Source organism: Alligator mississippiensis, chromosome 3 (genome assembly GCF_030867095.1).
Source record: "Alligator mississippiensis isolate rAllMis1 chromosome 3, rAllMis1, whole genome shotgun sequence".
Lineage (NCBI taxonomy): Eukaryota > Metazoa > Chordata > Crocodylia > Alligatoridae > Alligator > Alligator mississippiensis.
In genome coordinates this window covers 150,002,766-150,023,086 of record NC_081826.1, presented here as the reverse complement: position 1 = coordinate 150,023,086, position 20,321 = coordinate 150,002,766, and the positions used below count along the sequence as shown (strand labels likewise).

The window sequence follows — 20,321 nt, the reverse complement described above, 5'->3', positions numbered from 1 at the left end:
CCCATACTGGTGAATAAGTTAAGAGGCTGTAACTTGGATGACTACACAGTCCGGGGGGTGGCGAATTGGCTGGAGGGTCACACCCAGAGAGTCGTGGTAGATGGGTCGGTTTCGACCTGGAAGGGTGTGGGCAGTGGGGTCCCGCAGGGCTCGGTCCTTGGACCGATACTCTTTAATGTCTTCATCAGCGACTTGGACGAGGGAGTGAAATGTACTCTGTCCAAGTTTGCAGATGACACAAAACTATGGGGAGAAGTGGACACGCCGGAGGGCAGGGAACAGCTGCAAGCAGACCTGGATAGGTTGGACAAGTGGGCAGAAAACAACAGAATGCAATTCAACAAGGAGAAATGCAAAGTGCTGCACCTAGGAAGGAAATATGTCCAGCACACCTACAGCCTAGGAAATGACTTGCTGGGTGGCACGGAAGTGGAAAGGGATCTTGGAGTCCTAGCGGACTCCAAGATGAACATGAGCCAGCAGTGTGACGAAACCATCAGAAAAGCCAATGGCACTTTATCGTGCATCAGCAGATGCATGACAAATGGGTCCAAGGAGGTGATACTTCCCCTCTATCGGGCACTGGTCAGACCGCAGTTGGAGTACTGCGTGCAATTCTGGGCACCACACTTCAAGAAGGATGCGGATAACCTGGAGAGGGTCCAGAGAAGGGCCACTCGTATGGTTAAGGGCCTGAAGACCAAGCCCTATGAGGAGAGACTAGAGAAACTGGAGCTTTTCAGCCTCTGCAAGAGAAGGTTGAGAGGCGACCTTGTGGCTGCCTACAAGTTCATCACGGGGGCACAGAAGGGAATAGGTGAGTATTTATTCATCAAGGCGCCCCCGGGGGTTACAAGAAATAATGGCCACAAGCTAGCAGAGAGCAGATTTAGATTGGACATTAGGAAGAACTTCTTCACAGTTCGAGTGGCCAAGGTCTGGAACGGGCTCCCAAGGGAGGTGGTGCTCTCCCCTACCCTGGGGGTCTTCAAGAGGTTAGATGAGTATCTAGCTGGGGTCATCTAGACCCAGCACTCTTTCCTGCTTATGCAAGGGGTCGGACTCGATGATCTATTGAGGTCCCTTCCGACCCTAACATCTATGAATATGAATTGCTTTATTTTGTAGGTTTTCTGCATCAGAATACATTTCGTTCCCGAAAGGTTTAGGTGATGTAAAATAAGACTTTGCTAGCGACATCATTTTAAAGGATATAAATTCTCTCTTTTACAGAAAGCATAACATTTTGAAAAAGTGTTTTTAGAAGGTTCTATACTGATTTGTAATGTTTGGGAACCAAACTAGCATCACTGATGCATGTTCTATAGGAGTAAAATAATATTTTGTGGGGAAAAAACCCCAATAGTAGCTCCCACAGGTGCAAAGGAAAAGCTGTTTGGCCTGCAGTGCAAGCTTAGTGTATCATTTATGGCTCCAGTTAGAACTCACATCATTGTAAATCTGGATGTCTGTGCTGCTAAGCAGTGAGGTGGATTCAACACTTAACCAGGCATCATAAGATCATGGAAATCCTACCCTACTGGAGAGCAAAAATTGCATTTTGCACAGCAAGGGTTCTCAAACTTCCCACATGGTCTCTCATTTATAGGAACTCTTGCCTCTTCCAACAAGGTTATCCTTCTACTAACACTCAACACGCAGGGAGGACCTGCAACTGCTCACTGATATTCTTAACACTTTTCCATCTGTTTGTTTCCAAAAGACGTTTAAAAGTTGTTTAAAAAAAAAAAAAATCAAAAGCAATATATTTTGTCATGAATGAAATCCCAAGAACCTTTCCTGTTTCTCCTGATCACCGTATCCCTGCTCATTTCCCCCTACCTTCAACTTTTGCCGATTGTCCTCCTCCTTCCTCATTTATTGCACCTCCTAGTCCGGATTCCTTCCCCTCCAGGACAGTCTTTCCCACTCTCAGTTCACAGTGGTTCAAGGCCCCAACAGCAGGCATTTTCTTTCCCATTCAAAAGTGCTCCCCAAACAGAGGTGAAGAGCCTCCCCCCAACACTAAGTACCCTGCAATCTCAGGGCAGCCACCAAGCTTTAACAAGCCACAGGCTGGAACAACCCAGCTCTCATCCAACACAGGCTGGGTGCCTTTGGCAGCATGTCAGCAGCTGCTGGGGAGAGGGGTCCTGTGGGACCTGTGCCCATGATGCCACCACCTCTCCCAATCTCCCCCCCTCCATGGCTGCAGCAGTCACAGCTTCCAGCTGGTGGAGCTGCAGTGCTACTGCCACTTCTCCTTGTTCCCCTCCTGCTTCCCCTTGGTCTCCTGAAACCAAACGAGCAGGGGAAAGTGGGGAGAAGCTGCAGTGGCATGGGCAAAGGCAAAAGCCTCCAGCTCTGTGGGCTGGATCCAGTGGCTTTGCGGGCCATGCGTGACCAGCTGCTCGTGTAGATCAACTTGCTGAGCTGACAATTAACCAAACTGTTGATTTGTAAACACAAGGTATTTAAATACCCAGATAAACCTGATACCTAGGACTACTGTTTTATAGGCCTTTCCATCCCAGCACAGCATTAAAGCAGATGTGCAGATACCAAAGGTTAACAAAAAAAACCCTTGATAACAAGACTTAAGATGTAGCACAGAAGCACAGGAACTAGAGAAAACAAACATTCAGTTTTCACAGGATTAGATCCATTTCTCTGCCGAAAAAGCAACCTTGCCTCAGGTTGGAGTGAGCCCTGTCATGAAACATGCCAACAACTTTCAGTTTTCAAGCGTCCCCGCTGCTCTCCTGCCACTCCCCCAGCAAGTCAGTGCAAGGCTGTGAAGCTACTGACACTTCACGAGCAAGTCTGGAAACCGTGTTTTCTTTCAGCAGACAGAGCAGCGGTTCGGCTTCCCTGGAGGCCAGCCGAGGGACCCGGGGCAGGTGCCCGCGGGCTGAGCCCGGCTGCCTCCCGGGCAGCCGCGGGTCGAGCCCTCGGCAAGCGCGGCCGCGGCGGATAGACGCCCCTCCCGCACGGGCTCGGCCCGCCCGCCCGCCCGCCCCGTGGGACTCTTGCCCGGGTGCGGGGGTAAGTCGCCCCATCGCGGCGGCCCCCCTACGCAGCGGCCGCGGCCCTCCAGCTCCGGCCCCGCCCCCTACCTGCGGCCTCGGCAGCCCCGGCACCGCCCCGCCTTCTGCGCGCGCCCGCCGCCTATTGTACCGGGCGGGCCCCGCTGCCGCCGCCTGGGCCGGGCCTGCGCCGCCCGCCCGCGCGCTCGCTGCCGGCAGTGCGGGCCCGGCTCCTGCCGCCCATCACAGGGGCGCCGCGCGCCGCCCGCCCCGCGCCGCCGCCGCCCGCTCGCTGCGCCAGCCGGAAAACAATGACGTCACCCCGGCCGCGCGCGCCTCCGCTCCACCCCGCCTGCTTGCTGCGCGCGGCGGCCCTTTGTTTTCGGGTCGGGCGCGCGCGGGGAGGCGGCGGCGGCCCGGAGCCCGGCTGCGTCAGCGCGTTCCACGGACTCACCGCGCGCGGCGGACAGGGGCGGGCAGCGCTGCACGCGGGCTGACCCACGGGGGTCAGCCGTGCGCATGCGTACCCCGCCTCCCTCCCGCTCCGGATGCGCCTGCCACTTTAAGAGGGCAGGGGGCGGGGTCGCCGTGAGCCCCGCCCCTTTTAGTTTCGGTTTCTCGCTTCCTGCTGCGGGGAGCGAATGGGTCTCTCCCCGCCCCCCCAGCAGTTCTGCAGTCACGTCTGTGTACGTGCAGGGGGCGCTTTAGTTAGAGCCCTGAAGGCTCCTGGACACTGCAGGGAGGCTGCTCCCACCTTGTAGTTACAGTGCCTGGTGCCCACGGATTAATCACATCTGCTGGAGCTGGTGACTACCGCCTTCCACCAGACACCAGCCTCAGCTGTATCAGCCTCCCAAACTGAAAAATAGTGGCGGGACACTTTGAACTAAAGCTCCTTGGACAAGGCATCTGGCGGGGGTCATCTGACCCTGTACTCTTTCCCGCCTAGGCAGGGGGGTGGACTCGATGATCTGTTGAGGTCCCTTCCCACTCTAGCATCTATGAATCTATAAGCTTTAGTGCAAGGTGCCCCACAGCCATTTTTCAGGACAGAGACGCTGATACAGGGGCCACTCCCCGAGCTTTCAATGAGCCTGGCTGAGCTGCCCAGTTAAAGCACCTCGCCCTCAGCCCATCTACAATCCCCCAGAGAACCACTCTAATTAAAGCACCCCAGCCTCTCCTGTATTCCAGGTCCCTGGCTTCGAAATGGCAGCGGGGCACTTTAAGTAAAGCTGGTTCCGGGAGCCTTAATGCACCCCACTGCCATTTTGAATCGGGGGACACTGAACACGTGACAAGGAGTCTGTTGGAGTGCACCAATTAGCAAGCTCCAGCAGACTGGGTCGGCTCTAATTCCCGCTAATTAGCACAGGTCAGAGCAGACATCCATCAGCGTATAGGTGCCCCTGTCTGTGACTCAACCCCATGGAGCCCTGCATGCGTCTAGCTCAGAGGCAGGCAATTATTTTGGGCAGGGGGCTGCTTGCCCAGTTTTGGCAGACTGTCGAGAGCCACATGGGTAGCCCCACCCCTTGACAGGAGCCCCGCCCCCTGGTCACCATCTTGGGACCAATGTCCCAGGGCTAGCACCAGTGGGGCCCAAAGCGAGGTGCAGGCTGGCAGGGGTCTGTGGAGCCAGGCTGGGCTGCACGAGCAGGGAGAGGGGGGAGCTGGCCTGGCTCCATAGAGCCCCTGCCAGCTGGGACCCCATGCTCCTGCCACCCTGCTCTGGGCCCAGCCGGTGCTGGCCCTGGGACACCGGTGTGGGCCCCGTGCTCCCACTAGCTCCCCACCCACTCGCTCCCAGTGCCCCTCAGCCCCACAGTACAGGTGGGGAGCAGCGCACAGCCCCGACCCCCTGCTCACCGACAGGGCAGAAGCTGGTGCTGAGTGCAGGGAAAAGTGCACTCGCCCTCGCCCGCTCCATGGCTGGCGCTCCCTGCTGCAGGTGCTCACAGCCCACACAGGGCTGTCTGGAACAGGCACAGGCAGCCCCACGTGGGCTGCAAGTGGCTACAGTGCATGGCGCTAGCCACAGGGCAAGCGAGGGACCGCTTTTCACCGTGCCCAGCACCAGCTTGTAACCCACCCCACTGCCAGCCTGGGCCCCGTGCCGACTCTGGGCTTGCCTGTTGGCAGCAGCAGCTCTGGCCCCCGTGCGCCACGCTGGTCAGCGTTGTTGCTGCTGCCTGCCCAGAGCTCGCATGCCGGGTAGCCCAGAGGCGGCAGTGGCAAACATTGCCTGGTGTGGCAAGCGGGGGGGGGGGGGGGGTGGGGGTGGCGGCACAGCTGCTGTCACCACATGCAGCCCCAATGGGCAAGCCTGGAGCCAGTGCAGGGCCCAGGCTGACAGTGGGGCCAGGTTACAAGGTGGTGCTGAGTGTGGGGGGAAAGTGGCCCCTACCTGCCCCATGCCCCACGCTGCAGCCACTCGCAGCCCGCCTGGGGCTGCCTGTGCCTGCTCCAGCCAGCCCTGTGTGGGCTGTGAGCAGCTGCAGCAGCAAGCACCGGCCAAGGGGCAGGGAGGGGCCGCTTTCCTCCATGCTGGGAAGGAGCAAGGAAAGGAGCCCAGGGAAAAGCTGGGGGGGGGGGGGAGGGGAAGTGGCCCCTTGACCACACTGGCTGCTGCTCCCTGTTGCAGCTGCTCGCAGTCTGCGCAGGGTTGTCTGGAGCAGGCACAGGCAGCCCCACGTGGGCTGTGAGTGGCTGCAGTGTGGGGTGCCAGCCACAGGGTGGGCGAGGGGCCACTTTTCCCCCCCGCCACGTTCCTTCCCTGCCCTTCTCCCCCTCTCCCCTTACCTGAGGTTCCAGCATGGGGCAGCCATGTGCTCCCAGGCCAGAAGCCCCCTGCTGGGGCTTCTGACTGAGGGGGCGGAGCCAGGCAGGCCTGCTGTTGTGGGAGCCCACTGGGCTCCCCCTGAGTCCTACTGCCCTTGGTTCCTGTCATTTTTTACAGGAACCAAAGGCAGATAAATATTAACTTTCTAAAATTTTTAGGGGCCCCGCAGGCTGGACAGAATGGCCTCGTGGCCTGGATCTGGCCCGTGGGCTGTATTTTGCCCACCCCTGCTCTAGCTGCAGACTGAAGATTCACAGCAAAATGTTCTTTAACAAAATATGCTTCAATAAGAACTGAACTGTATGTTTATATTCAAAGCACAGAGCTCAGTCATTTGTATTACTCCTGAGAGTGCTCCATAAAATAACCTCAATTTACTCTATAAATGTAAAGAACTAGATCAGTGTAATTGCCTAAGGCACTTGCTGCCAAAGCCGTTAAGAACACCTGAATTCTGGGGTGTAATGGAAGGGATTCTTTTAAAGTACATTTCACTATATGCTGACTGCTGCTTTCTCCAGATGTCCCTAAAACTAGTATCCATATGGTTTGTAAAGATTAACCAACACAACAAGTAGCTGGGTGGGAGATATACTGACAGGCAGATATCAAAACAATTCCAGTTCTGTGGCCATTTTATGGGTGTGGTTGCAATGAGAGGATTTTTTAGTCCACTGGACAACTCCCCTGCCTAAGTTGTTATAGTGGCAGTTTGAGAGTGTAAACTCTTAGACTGCACATATTCAGTAGTCACTTCAGTTGAGATTATTTTAGCCAGAGTGAACTCTTGCCTGTTGCTGACATAAGTGGCCTAGATTTGCTGTAGAGTATCCACCTGGTGAGTGCTGAGTACAAGCAAGGTATGGAGATGTGTGCAGCAGCGTGGTAGAGCATGCACAAGCATTTGATTGGACCGGACATGGTCCCAGCAAGCATTTGATACGAAGTTTGATGACGGGAATTGTTGCAGACTGCATGAGGTCAGTGAGACTTTGATTGGACAGTATATGGTTTGAGTGCGTGTTTGATACAAAACTTGGATGATGAACAGGCCAGGGCCTAAACAGATTGGATGAGTAAAATGGGGTGACTCTGGGGTATAAAAGTCTGAGTTTAGCTTGTGTGTTGGAGTAGGAAGGGGTTTCTGCTTGAGATGGAGAGGTTCTGATCCAGGAAGTGTTCAGATTCTGTTGCAGTCCTGGGTGGTCACAAGGTGAGTTCTTGGAGAACTGAAGTTCTTCTCTGATACAGGCCTCAGTAATTTCTCTGCACGATGTTCCTACAGCTGCAGGAATCATAGCTAGCGGTAAGGTATCACCCTGACCCTGGCACCGGAATGGAGGATTTAACCTTTGCTTTCTTTTACGGAAGCCCAAAGAAAGTGAAGCTAAGGATCTGGAAAGCAGTAGGGGAAATGTGTATTTACTTGATAGTCTGAGTGAAGTATTTACTGGAGTGATTCAATGGCTGACTCAAAGGTTCAGTGTATGTAAGCTCTGTTACAGCTGACCATGTAAGCTATAAAAGAAACTGTTTTGCTTAAGAGGGGGAGTATGGATTTGTGGGCCAGTGGCCAGGGTTGCAGAGCAACACCAATTTATCTCATGTTCCTGGACTGAATGTTGCTGTATGACTCTGGTGTATGTTAATGCAACTCTTTCTTTTACCATTTTATAACGTATATTCTATCTAACAATATACTTACATTTGGTTTAATATATTCTTGTGCATGTGTTTATTTTGTGCACGCTCTCACATAAAGCTCAGCAGATATCTAGCCTAAGCTTTAACTTTTAGGTAACCTAGGTAAATTTTATAGCTCTTGACCACTCCTTGCACCTCAGTATTTTAATAAGTTGCCTGCCCACTCCGATATAAATTCATCTGTGTACTCTAGTTAAAACACTGATGAGTTAACAGTTGAAGTTGTCTTAAAGAAAACAAGAGAATAGACCCTTGCTGATTAGCCAGATTCCCCTATTCAACTCTTCTACCAAATACAGCGTTTTTACTTATTCACCTTTACTTGTCCATTGACAACAACAAAGGTGGCAAAATGGTCAGAAAATACATGTTCACCACCTTCTTAACTGGAAAAAAGGAAGGATTTTCAGGAAAGAACCCAGCAAAAGATTCTGGGAGACTACCACTTATGTAAAGCTTTGCTGATTTATTTCCTGATTGATATAAGGAGCAGGTTTGACCACTGTGGATCAAGAGAGCCCCCAAAGCATGCCCAGTGGCATTCTCTGAAGTGATTGCCAGGATGCCAGATGATTTCTATTTATATATATATATATATATATATTAGTCGGACACTCCTCTTCAAACGACGAATGGAAATAAAATACCTGGAGTGCTGATAGCAACCACTGAAGATCAATTCCAGGGCACTGAAATCTATAAGCTGCCACCAGGATTGTACATTGAGCTTTCTCCTGCAACCATATTCTCCAGCTGAAATAATCCTGTCTAGGTAAAGGTCGATGGACTCTATGCTCCATTCCTCCCCTCTCAAGACACTCTAGAAGCAACTTGGCAGCTGGTAGTCCACTCCCCCAAGATCTCTGGTGACAGAGCTTTGCAGGGCACCCCTGCAAGACCAAATCAACAGTCAGCCTTTCCTGGCAGCCAATCAGCATCTAGCATTAACACCATTTAGTGCTGCTATCAGTCTGACAGACAAAGCTATTTCTATCTCACAAGAATCCAAGTTAAAGATCTACTGTCCACAGCCACATTGATAGAATCATAGAAAATGAGAATTGGAAAGGATCTCAGGAGGTTGTCTAATCCAACCCCTTCCTCAAAGCAAGACCAGCCTCAACTATACCATCCCAGCCAACGCTCTGTCTAGCTGGGTCTTAAAAACCTCCAAGGATGGAGATTCCACAACCACTCTGGGTAACCTGTTCCAGCGAGAGAGTTTTCCCCCATATTTAACCTAAACTTCCCTTGCTGCAACTTGAGACCATTGCTCCATGTTCTATTATCCACCACTATTGAGAACAGTCTAGTTCCATCCTCTTTGCAACCACCCCTCAAGTAGTTGAAGGCTGCCATTAAATCCCTTTCTCAGTCTTCTCTTCTCCAGACTAAATAAGCCCACTTACTTCAGCCTTTCAAGTCATGTGTCCCAGCCCCCTAACCATTTTCATTGCCTGCCGCTGGACTCTCTCCAACTTGTCCACATCCTTTCTATAGTGGGGGGGGGGGCAAAACTGGACACAGTATTCCAGATGTGGCCTCACCAATGCCAAAAAAGCACATTCTATGCGGTTTGCTCACATACTTCATTCACTTAAGCTCAGTCTTCTTGTCCTTACTGTTCTTTGTGCCTCACACTGAAGACATGACTGGATGGATACTGCCATGTACTTCAGCCTCTCTACCATGGTTACAAAAGCCAGACATTATCCAAATAGTTTTATCCGAGTGGAAGGCCCAGGCATGTCCACTGTTCAGTAGGGGTGTGCAAAACAGGCTGTATTTAATTCAGATTCGATCCAAATCAGGGACAGCGATTCAATTTGTTGTTTTGGAACACTGTCCCGATTCAACTCAGCTGAATCCAATTTGAAAATAAGATGCTGATTCAGAGAAGCAGTGATTCGACCATAGACACAGCTCTAAATATTTTTTCTACATACCTCGAGGTACCAAGCATGGCTCATAAACGCTGTGATGCTGGGGAGGATGGAGCATCCCACAGGAGTGCAGGGAGAACCCCCGTGCACTCGATGGCGAACCAGGTCTGCCGCTGAGTGCACTGGGGGACCCCCTGGCATCCCCTCCTGGCTTGGTGATAAGCTGTGGGGGGCCCTGGGTGCCCACCCAGACCCAGGAGGCACTAGTCGCCAAGTTGGGGGGATGCAGCAGGGGGGACTCAGCATGCTCCCCGGTGGACCCAGAAGTGGACTGGAAGTGCTTCTGGTCCACTTCCGGGTCTGCTGCTGAGCATGCTGGGGACCTCCCTGTGCTCCTGTGGGATGCTCCATCTGCCCCACCATCGCAGCATTCACGAGCTGCCTGGTACCTTGAGGTATGTAGAGAAAACATTTAAAGCCATGTCTATGCCTGAATTATTTAATCTTTCTGAATCTCTCCAGATCGATTCAGAGGGTTCTGATTTAATTCAGAGAGATTAAAGGGTCTCCTGATTCGATTCGGATTCAGAGATTTGGCCACTGAATCGGGCCGAATCTCCGCTGAATCGAATCGGCGATTGAAGCTTCGCACAACCCTACTGTTTAGGAAGGTGGTATCGCTTCATACCCTGACCATGTGGTTTTGGAGAAAATAGCAAAAAGCAGGCTTGGTGGTGTGAGGTCAAACTCCAACTTAAGGGTTTGGAGCAAATTCTTAATGGACCACGCAGGAGGGGCTGCATCTCCTAACCCTTCTATCTGAGGGGATAATGATCCAGAAAGCTATTGTCACTTACAAGTGTGCCACGATACAGGATGCCATTGACTTGATCAATAGGTCTATGAAAGTTCTAAGGATGAGGCTAAAATCCCATCCTTCATCGATGCAAATAACCTAGACCTTCCAAAGGTTTTAGCAAAGCAGGGCAGGAAAACATTACCTGCTTCCCCACTGGCAAATGATCAGCTGAGATTACTGGTAGGTGCATCTTGACTGAATTCACAAAGAGGTCATCCTGCTTCAACTCCAAAAGACAGGGTGACAAATACTGACATCTCACACAGTAACAGGACCTTTTCTTGGTGGAATACAACAATCTTGCCCACTTCACCACAGAAGTTTGCCTCAGGGTTTTTACTGCTATTAGCCCCAGTGTCACGTACAAATAAAGAATAGGACTGCTTTATGCTCAAGAGCCCTTTGTCATTCAGACAGTGATCTGGAAGTGTCTTAGATCCAGGAAGAGCATGCATTCTTTTGTCTTAGATTGAAAGAACTGGATTTGGGGTAGATGGATGACACATGCAGAACATCTAGGAATAAAGAGTCTCAGCCATGCCAGGGTTATTAAGATCAGGTTGGAAGAGTTTTGTTTGGTTTTATAACAACTAGAAGCTAGAGAAGTCAAGAATAGGTATATAATCCCAAGTCCACAAGACCAGAAAGACACTGACTGGACAAAGATCCTGAGCTCACAGAACTAACATTCTGTGATCTGACATTTTGTTGATCTGCATCATGAACAGGCCTGCCCTAGGATAAGCCCAGTCTAAAAAAAATGTCTTGAAGGATGGAGTTCTTGTCAAGTCCACATGTTGGAGATCAAGTAGTACTGGTCTAGGCTGCCTGCCTGGGTGTCACATAGGCCTGGAGGATGTACTGCAGAAAGGTTTAGCTCACGTCTGCTGCATCAGGTCCAGAGCTTGATTGCTTCCTTGTACCAGGGAAAACCTCAGATCGGAGGTGCCAGCACCACTGTATTTGGCCAAAAGATACATCAATATGATACAGGCATGATCTACTGCAACTGTTTTAAGACATGAAGAAAGGATTTTCAGGCCATGTAGACCTGAGCTCCTGTACGTTGATCTGCATTGGTGCTTCTTGTTGGGACCTTAGGCCTGAAGCTCATCCATATGTGCTCAATAGGCAGCAACGAGGCATCATCAGTCACTACAGTTCTGGATGGTAAAGGAGGACAAAAATGGACCTTCCCTGTAGAAGTCTACAGGATAATTCCATTACTTTGGACTAATAGGACTAGCAGGGAAATTGTCACAGATCTGTCCAAGGACTGTTTGCCTGCACACACACACCCCCCAACCTTACCAAGCTGTCCATGTAGCCCTGAGGAAGGGCACCTGAGGCCCAAAAGCTTGTCAACAGCTCTCCCAACTATACAGTTGGTCCAGTAAAAGGATATCACAAAGTAGCCTTGATTCTCCAAATTTCCTGGACCATCATGGCTACAACAGTACTCCAACCCTACTACTCAGGCCAAGTTGTCCAGCAAGCAGTTCATGCCACTGTTATGATCAGATTTGCTTCCAGTGTGAAGCCAGGTTGGTTAGGCCCTAGAACAGTCATTTCCAAAAATTTTAGACACAAGGCACTCCTTGGAAAATGCTAGCTCTTAGCTTTGTTTTTTGACAGCAAAAATGAGGAATTCTGTTGCAAAGAATTCAGGAAGACCACAATGGGTCAGAATACTTTTGACTCTGCAGGATCCTATTTAAAATCTCTGGGTTTATCTTGTGAATCATGTGTAGGGTGACTTAACAGTGCTAATATTGCCCAGCATCCTGTGGTAGCCTTAGAAGGATCTTGCTATACCACCCTGGTTGAGAATCACTGCCCTAGAATCTGTCCTAAGGGGCACATCCTATGGCTAACAGTATTTTCTTGCCCAGTGTTGAAGTTGTAGGTCTGTGAGGTAGGGGAGTTACACTAGTACTCCTCAGTTCTCTAGAGCAGCTGCCCCCACACAGGGAAGGAGAATGGGGCAGACTGTTAATAAGTGCCCTTATATGCACACTGCCTCTGCTCTCCTGGAGTGCCTGATGTCTCATCCAGTTTTGGTGGAAGATGAGGGAGGTGCACTGGGAAACTGGAGGCAGAATGTACAGGATAGTACTTGCTGGCAGTGCCCCCTGGAGGAGAGGGAGCATAGCCACAGGACAAAGCAGCCCCTGAGATGCAAGCCCTGAGATGCAGAGTGCCCACTGACGGTGAATGGAGCCCACCAGTGACTGTTAGTGGCCATTCCCGGGGCACTCCACCTCTGTTCTCCTGGAACAGCTTCACCCCACACCATCTGGAACTAGGATAGGCTTAGGAGTCCTTTGAAAGACCAGTGGCACAGGGTATAGCAGAAGGGGTTCACTGACAGTCAACTCAGCTGCAGAGTGCTCAGTGATGGTTCGCTCGGCTCCCTCTACTCTTGCAAGGGAGGAAAGGAAGGCAGAAGCAGTGCCACAGGATGCAGCAGCCGCCTGCCATGCTCCCTGGCTAGAGAAAATGCCAGTGTATGCAGCTGCTGCAATTTCAGAGTGTTCCAGTTGGGGAGGATGGTAGTGGGCTGCAGGTCTGCTCAAGGCTGAAGCACTCCATTTCTGAAATGCTTCAAATGCCACAGGGGTGTAGGTTGTAGCCATGCTGGTCTAAGGACATAGGCAGAAAAGGTTCTACAGGTGAATCTGATATCTTTTATTAGACCAACTTAAATAGTTGTAAAAAATTATTTTGGCAAGCTTTCGGGTTTAAAAACCCTTAGTTAGGCTGAGGAAGTCTCTGCAGTTGGTGTGTGCTCTTCCTGGATGACACATCTGTTTTTAGGCAAGCAAGGTTCTTTGGGTAAATGCAATATCTTTCATTAGACCAGCTAATTTTTAGGTGGTCTAATGAAAGATATCAGATTTACCCAAATAACCTTGCCTGCCTATGTCCTTAGATCAACACAGCTACAATATATTCCCTTGAAATATGGAAAACATCTGTTTACACTTTATAGGTTCTTTTGCATAAGGGGGAATACTTGAAGCCAGGTGACCTTGACATGGCCAGTTTGGGTCCAGGAAATGTTTTTTTGGGGCTTGCTTTGCCTTCTATGTCTTTGGTACAAAGCACAAGAAACAGCAGTACATATTTCCCTTGGATGAGCAGTGCCAGCCAGAGTCTGACTTTGAGTGAATGAAGTGCATGTGCATCGAATGGAACCTCCACAAAGACAATCACTCAATGGAGAATTAGTCCTGGCTATACTAGAAGAGCAGAAATGGGGTTGTACTTTATAGAGCCACTCAGGAAAGACAGGGAGCTAGCCTGATATTGCAGAGACTGTTTTATTTCTCTCCAAGCTGGGTGGTGAAAGTTTCATGGTCACCTCATCTCCAAACCTCAATTTGGTGGGTATATCAGGTTTTTAATTTTTCTAATGTCTGCAGCACTCTTACAAATCACAACAAGCATGAATATAGGCTGCCTCTCCATCCACCGCTCCTGAGCTAAGTAGTAAACACACGAAACATTTATTTTATTAATTCAACTTACATGCAGCCCTTCCCAAGAAAGGATATGGCAGCTCACAGTAAAAAACAAAACAACTTATGAAAGCAGGTATGATATACACATATACAAAAGAAAATCCTGAAACAATATTCTAACTTAACCTTACTTGCTAAATGCCTGCCCAAATTAAAAGGTTTCCAGAAGACATCCAGGCTCAGGCTCTGGTGGGCCTCAAGGAAGAGGGAGTTTCAAAGCAGAAATGCTATTACAGAGAATGACCTCCCACATGTTTTTGCCAAGTGAACTTGGTGCACAGATGGTACTCACATAAAGTTGCTTTTGGATGACCTTAAGGACCAAGGTGGAACATAAGGGAGACAGCAGATTGGACCCAGACTGTTCAGGGACTTACAGGTCAAAAACTTACAGGCTCGGCAGTGCTATGTTGGCTAGCACTATGGAAGAAAGAGACTTGGGGGTCATCACTGACCACAAGATGAACATGAGCCTGCAATGCGATGCTGCGGCTAGTAAAGCAACCAAAACGCTGGCTTGCATCCATAGATGCTTCTCAAGCGAATCCCGGGATGTCATTCTCCCCTTGTATTCGGCCTTGGTGAGGCCACAGCTGGAGTACTGCGTCCAGTTTTGGGCTCCACAATTCAAAAAGGATGTGGAGAAGCTTGAGAGAGTCCAGAGAAGAGCCACGTGCATGATCAGAGGTCAGGGAAGCAGACCCTATGATGACAGGCTGAGAGCCCTGGGGCTCTTTAGCCTGGAAAAGCGCAGGCTCAGGGGTGATCTGATGGCCACCTATAAGTTTATCAGGGGTGACCACCAGTATCTGGGGGAACGTTTGTTCACCAGAGCGCCCCAAGGGATGATGTCTAGGTTGAATGGTCATAAACTACGACAGGACCGTTTCAGGCTGGACATAAGGAAGAATTTCTTTACTGTACGAGCCCCCAAGGTCTGGAACAGCTTGTCACCGGAGGTGGTTCAAGCGCCTACATTGAACACCTTCAAGAGCAAACTGGATGCTTATCTTGCTGGGATCCTGTGACCCCAGCTGACTTCCTGCCCTTTGGGCAGGGGGCTGGACTCGATGATCTTCCGAGGTCCCTTCCAGCCCTAATATCTATGAAATCTATGAAAAAACAGCACCTTCAATGGTGCGTGGAAAGCTACTTGGAGACTGGACTGAGATAATGTGGTCCTAGCAACCTATCCCTATCAGAAGGCAGGCTGCTGCATTCTGCACTGGCTACAGCTTCTGCATGGTCATTGTCCATTGTGTAGTCTAGGTTCAAGGTAACAAAAGCATGGATGATGGTGGCCAGATTCAAATCTGAAAGAAAGGGTTGCAGCTTTCTCACCTGATGGAGTTAGTGAAAGGCATTCCTAGTCATCAGCACAACCTGAAAATCCAGGTGCAGCAAGGCACCAGAAGCACCCCAATGCTGTGAACCTGAGTGACAAGGGGAGGCTGAACCCCGTTAATGATGGGTTTTCCCATCCTCCCCAAGTCATGTGGTCTACCAAGCAGCATCACCTCTGTTTTGTATGGTTCAGCTTTAGTTAGTTTACCTGCGTTCAATCCCCAAGTTCAGTTGCCTTCTCGATGTAGCATCTGTAGGGCTTTTTTGGGGAGTAGCAGAGCTCTCTCCCAAAACAACCATGTCTCCAAAGGCTACCTAAGAGGGGGAATAACAAAGGGATGTCATCCTCTATAAGCAGATGACATCACCCATATACCAGTGACTGGGGCTGTGGACTGAATAACTGGGCCACCTGAATGATCCAAAAGCACAGCTACTCACTGTCCTCAAATCACATGAATACAGATGTGAAACCAACTTAGTATGGCTTTCGAGGTGGGGGGGAATGCTGTGTGGGTGCACAGTGCAGCAGTGGGGGTGACGTACCTGAATGTGCATGCAATGCAGCTGTCTATGTAGAGGGCGTGGATGCCCAGGCATACAGTGCTTCAGTGGAGGCATCTGTGTGGTGCACAGCCTGGGGCTTATCCTGGTGTGGCCCTTGGATGCTTGGAATTTGAAGAGTCCTGACTTAAGAGATCACTTTCCCCTTGTTCAGATTCAAAAAGACAGGTTTCTGTAGTTATCCAACTTTGTCTAGCAGTCAACCAAGATGACACAAGCTTCCTGTCACATACAGAGGATACCCACCATCAACAGACATATGTAAAATGTATTGCAGTGTAAATGTAAACACCTGAAATTTTCACTACCTATATAAAATTATTTCCTCTGCTTCCCACCTCAGGGGAACATTACTAAACAATACTTTTACAAAGTCTTCACCTTCAAAGAACAAGGCAATGAAACCTGGCTTTTTATCATAGGTAAAGTCATTTTTAATTTAGAAAGATGCACAAAACAGCCTTTTCATTTACAGAGCATGGTGATTTTATGGGACAGTAAGCGTTCAGCTCTACACTGTTCTGAAATGTCAGAACATTTAATAAGTCAAGTGAAGACATAAGGTGCCAGAAGCTACTGTTATAGACAATCTCATTTTCTCAGTCTTCTATCATTTCTTTCAAGACACTGAAGTGCTTTTTCTCCCTAAAGGCTTCTTTAAACATCTGTAAATGTTACTGCTCTGTCACCACATTCTTACTCGGCAGTTTTGTGAAAAATCAGTTTAGGTGTGGTGAGGGGAAAAATATCCTGCACAGATAACAGGAACTTAACCATTTTACAGGACTTTCTGTATCATTCTAGGTCTATTTTTTGCCAAATCTCTCTCTTTTTTTTTTTAAAGAAAATAAAACAGTAAAAGCTGTGTTAACCAGCATGAATGGGAAAAATGGTGTGCTGGTGATATAAAAATCCTGGTTACCTGAGGGCAGGGGTTTTTGGCCAGATGTGAAAGGGGGTGGGGGGAGGGAGGGGGCGGCAGTGGCTGGATTCGGAGCTGCAGCAGCACAGGGTGGTGGGTGGCAGCAGTAGCTACTGCATGCAAGCTCCTGAATGTCCTGACCCCTCCTGGATCAGAGGCAGGCATGCAGGTAGTGCTAGGACCTGGCTGCCACTGGCCCTTATCCCCACAACAGCACAAGGACAACTCCCACAGAAGGACCCCACCCCTCCTTACCAAATGCTGCCAAAGCCCCATATCCACGGGTCATATCCAGCGAGCCATAGGTTGCTGGCCTCTGCTCTAAATTAAACATCTCCAACACCAGTCCAAGTCTCCTCTCCACGAGTAATGACTCTCCAAGATCTTCTCAGGACTGAGCAGCAAACTCTCTCTCTTTAGTGAGCCAGTCCCACCTCATTTTTATCCAGATGGGAGGAGGAATGTTTGGAACAGTCAGCACAACATACAATATTTTCCAACATGACTATCACTTGTTAACAAACTGGTTCTCAGGCATCAACCTGTTGTTCCAAGGACTACTGAAGACCTCATCCCTTGATATTAAATTGTCCTGCATCCAGCAATCCATCTTACAGGTAAAAGATTAGCATTAAGAATACCTTCATCTTACATAACCTCACACATTCAAGTCAATTCCATCTCCAAAATTGGACTACTGAAAACAAAACAAAATGAAAAAAAAAAAAACCTTGAGGATATATGGAATTAAAATTACAACAGTAGCAAGTAGTTCACTGAAGCATGAGAGGTTCAAATCAATAAATAACAGAATAGTATCTGCCAACCTGCATTAAAAATGGAAAAAGGCAAGAAGTCCAACAAGAATACTCAGAGTCAGTTAAGACTTGAAGCGAAGAGGAGCAAGAAAAAGAGAATGAATTAGTGCTACCTTAAGTATAACAGGAAGAACTCTTACACTTATAAAAAATCTGGGGAAAAAGAATACTGGAAAATAATCAAGAATAACTTGCAGGGGTGTCTGCCTCAAGAATAACTTGGAATTCATTCAGCTATTTCATCCATAGGTCAGAGTATCACAGAAAACTTGAGTATTTCATTATTCTTATTTTACAGTGAGGTTTGTAGGTCCATTAATAATTGATGGTTCTAAAATTACTAAAGTCCTGAAGTCCTGAACTGTTTTCTAAAGGCTGAATTCTGTACTACTCTTAGTGTAGTTCTTAGCTTTGCTTCACACAAGCAAAATACAGACTGTTTTCTTGACACTAGAAGCGGTGTACCTTTTTTGATTAAGCCTCTGTTCCCATAATTATATATTTATTTTTTGTTTTTGGCACAATGGGAAAGATGTGACCCCTGAATTATTATTTCTGCATCCAGAACAGACAGACTAAAAGAAGTTCAGAAAAAGTTCAAAGAAAAATTAAAGACCTGGATTCATGCCTGAAGAAAGACTGAGACTTAAAAGGTTTGGTATAGTATGTGAAAGCCAGGGAAGGAGTTTGAAAGCTAGGGAGCTGGGTATCTGAAAAGCATAAGCACACCAAGGAGAGAAATGCATTTCTGAAGCAGCATGAAAAAGTAAAACCAGAAGTAACAAAGTATATCAAGCATGGAAAAATTTAACGTGAATAATTGGAATTTCCCTCCAAGCAGATGTATAAGACCACAGAAAAGACTCTCAAAGAGCTATACCAGAGGTAGGCAATGTTTATTGACTGGAGTGCCGAAAAAAACAATGTCTACCTTGGAAGGTGCCAGTATACCAGAAAAAAAACAACCGGGGGGGGGGGGTGTATATGGCAGGACACACTGCATATTAGTATAGTTAATCATCATAAATGTTGCCTTTTTTTTTTTTTTTAACCGTAAATACCAGATTTTCTAAAAATTCTAAACCTGGTGACAATAAATAAAACTTCTTATACTACCTTTGCTCTTGTGTATTTGTTTTGTTAAGCGTGTTGTGATAAGAGTGAGAAAAAGAGAGAAAGAGAAAAGAAAGGAGACAAAAGAGGGGAGAGAGAAAAAAGAGAGACAGAAGAGAAGAAAAAGAAGAGAGACAGAGAAAGAAAAAGAGGAGAGACAAAGAAAAAGAAAGAGGAAGTGAGCATCATTGCCCATGTCTACCACCACTACTAGCTGTGGCTGAGGCCTGCTGGCCCAGGGCAGTGTCCGGCAGAGGGAGGCAGTGACACCCCAGCAGCAACCACCAGGGCAGGGGCACTCAGGCCTCCCTGATGGTCCTGGAGTGGGGTAAGCCCGGGCCCAGAGCTGAGAGGGAGGTCCTGGTTGGGGCAGACAGCATATACAATGTGGGGAAGGGGTGGGAGGAGGGGAAAGGACTGTGGAGGGAAGCAGCCTTGCCCGGAGCCGTGGCCATGGCCTTGGCGGGCGCGGGTGCAGTGCCGGCACTGGCTGCTTCCCTGCCCTGGTCCTGGCCCTTGTGGATGCAGCAAAATTAAAGGAAAGGGAAAAGTTATGGCTTCCATGTTGATCTGGCCATTTTATGCATCGGTATATTTTCTGGCATGCATTTTACATCATAGATTTGTCATATTTCATTATAAATGTTCAACTGATTAAACTGGGTTGAAACGGCTGTACACCGCCAAAATTCCATAAATAGCATCAATTCAGCAATCTTAGTTTTTATCTGACTTAGAATTATATGCCATTTCTGTCCCTAATGTTAAATGTGAAAGAGTGCTACTATATTTCCCTTGTTTCTCTAGAAAAAAGTAAAAGCAATTTTGAAAAAAAATCAATAGATTTTACACTGTCATAGTTAAGGTCAGGTTTGAGGAAGAAGTGGTGCTACACTACTGGCAATCCTAAAAGCAAATGGGCATTTCTAACAAAAATAGAAAATTAAACTGTCACCTTTGGACTTTAGAATCAACATTCCATGCCAGAAAAAAAGGAAGTAACCTCGGGCAACTCCTTAGGAGGCTTTTTGCCAACTTTGCCAGATGGTAGGAAGATTCTGGACATCACAGAGGTCTTGGATTGGTGCTAAGTTTCTTATTATTTCCTAGTCCTTCACCACAAAACTGACATAAGATCAGAGGGGTCATGCACTGAGAAAAACAAATGCAGTTGGGGGGTACGTTAATTTTAACATAGCTTCCCTCTGTGTTGTGGAAGAGCTGAAGAAAGGAAAGGCCCTGGAGCACCTCCTGGCAGAATAAGCCCCACTAATCCATCTCAATTAGTGCTGGAAAAAAACAGAAAGCCTGGAATAGGTGTGGAAGCAACAGGGGTCCATTAAACAAAGTACCTTGTCTTCCAATCTATGGCTTCTCTAGGATCCAGTCCTACATGCTGTGGGGAAGAGACTGAATGCCTTTTTCATTCTAGCAAGGGAGGTAGGAAAAAAGCAATTCCATGCACACCTCCTTCACCCACCTCAGAAACACAATAATACATAGAAAACTCTTAGAGCTGCTTTCCAGCCCTCCTTACAGAGATTTCCTCTTGGAGGGGGGAGAATCTTTTCCACTTTTAGGCTGGGTCTGACCTTGCAGCTCTTACTACAGGGAAAACTCCCCCTGAGCTGCTCCCCCAGCATTTTATTTCTTCATTACTGCTGGGTGGTCAGTTTGTTTTTATTGAGTGGGAAGCAGGGGATAGATACAAAGGTCATGTCT

The 20,321-nt window shown here is 48.5% G+C and overlaps 1 protein-coding gene across 5 annotated transcripts in view; it reads right to left on the bottom strand.

Annotated features, from left to right (window-relative positions):
- The window catches only part of RNF38 (ring finger protein 38), a 232,280-nt gene that overhangs the window by 90,017 nt on the left and 121,942 nt on the right, over nucleotides 1-20,321 (bottom strand). Inside the window, exon 1 of one of the 5 annotated variants that reach the window (XM_006268687.4) lies at nucleotides 3,481-3,566. The exons of 3 other annotated variants lie outside the window; for them this stretch is intronic. The gene's annotated coding sequence lies outside the window, so the exon portion shown is untranslated. Of the gene's footprint in view, nucleotides 1-3,116; nucleotides 3,226-3,480; nucleotides 3,567-20,321 lie in introns of those variants that run through there. One more of the 5 variants, XM_006268689.4, reaches the window with a different exon arrangement.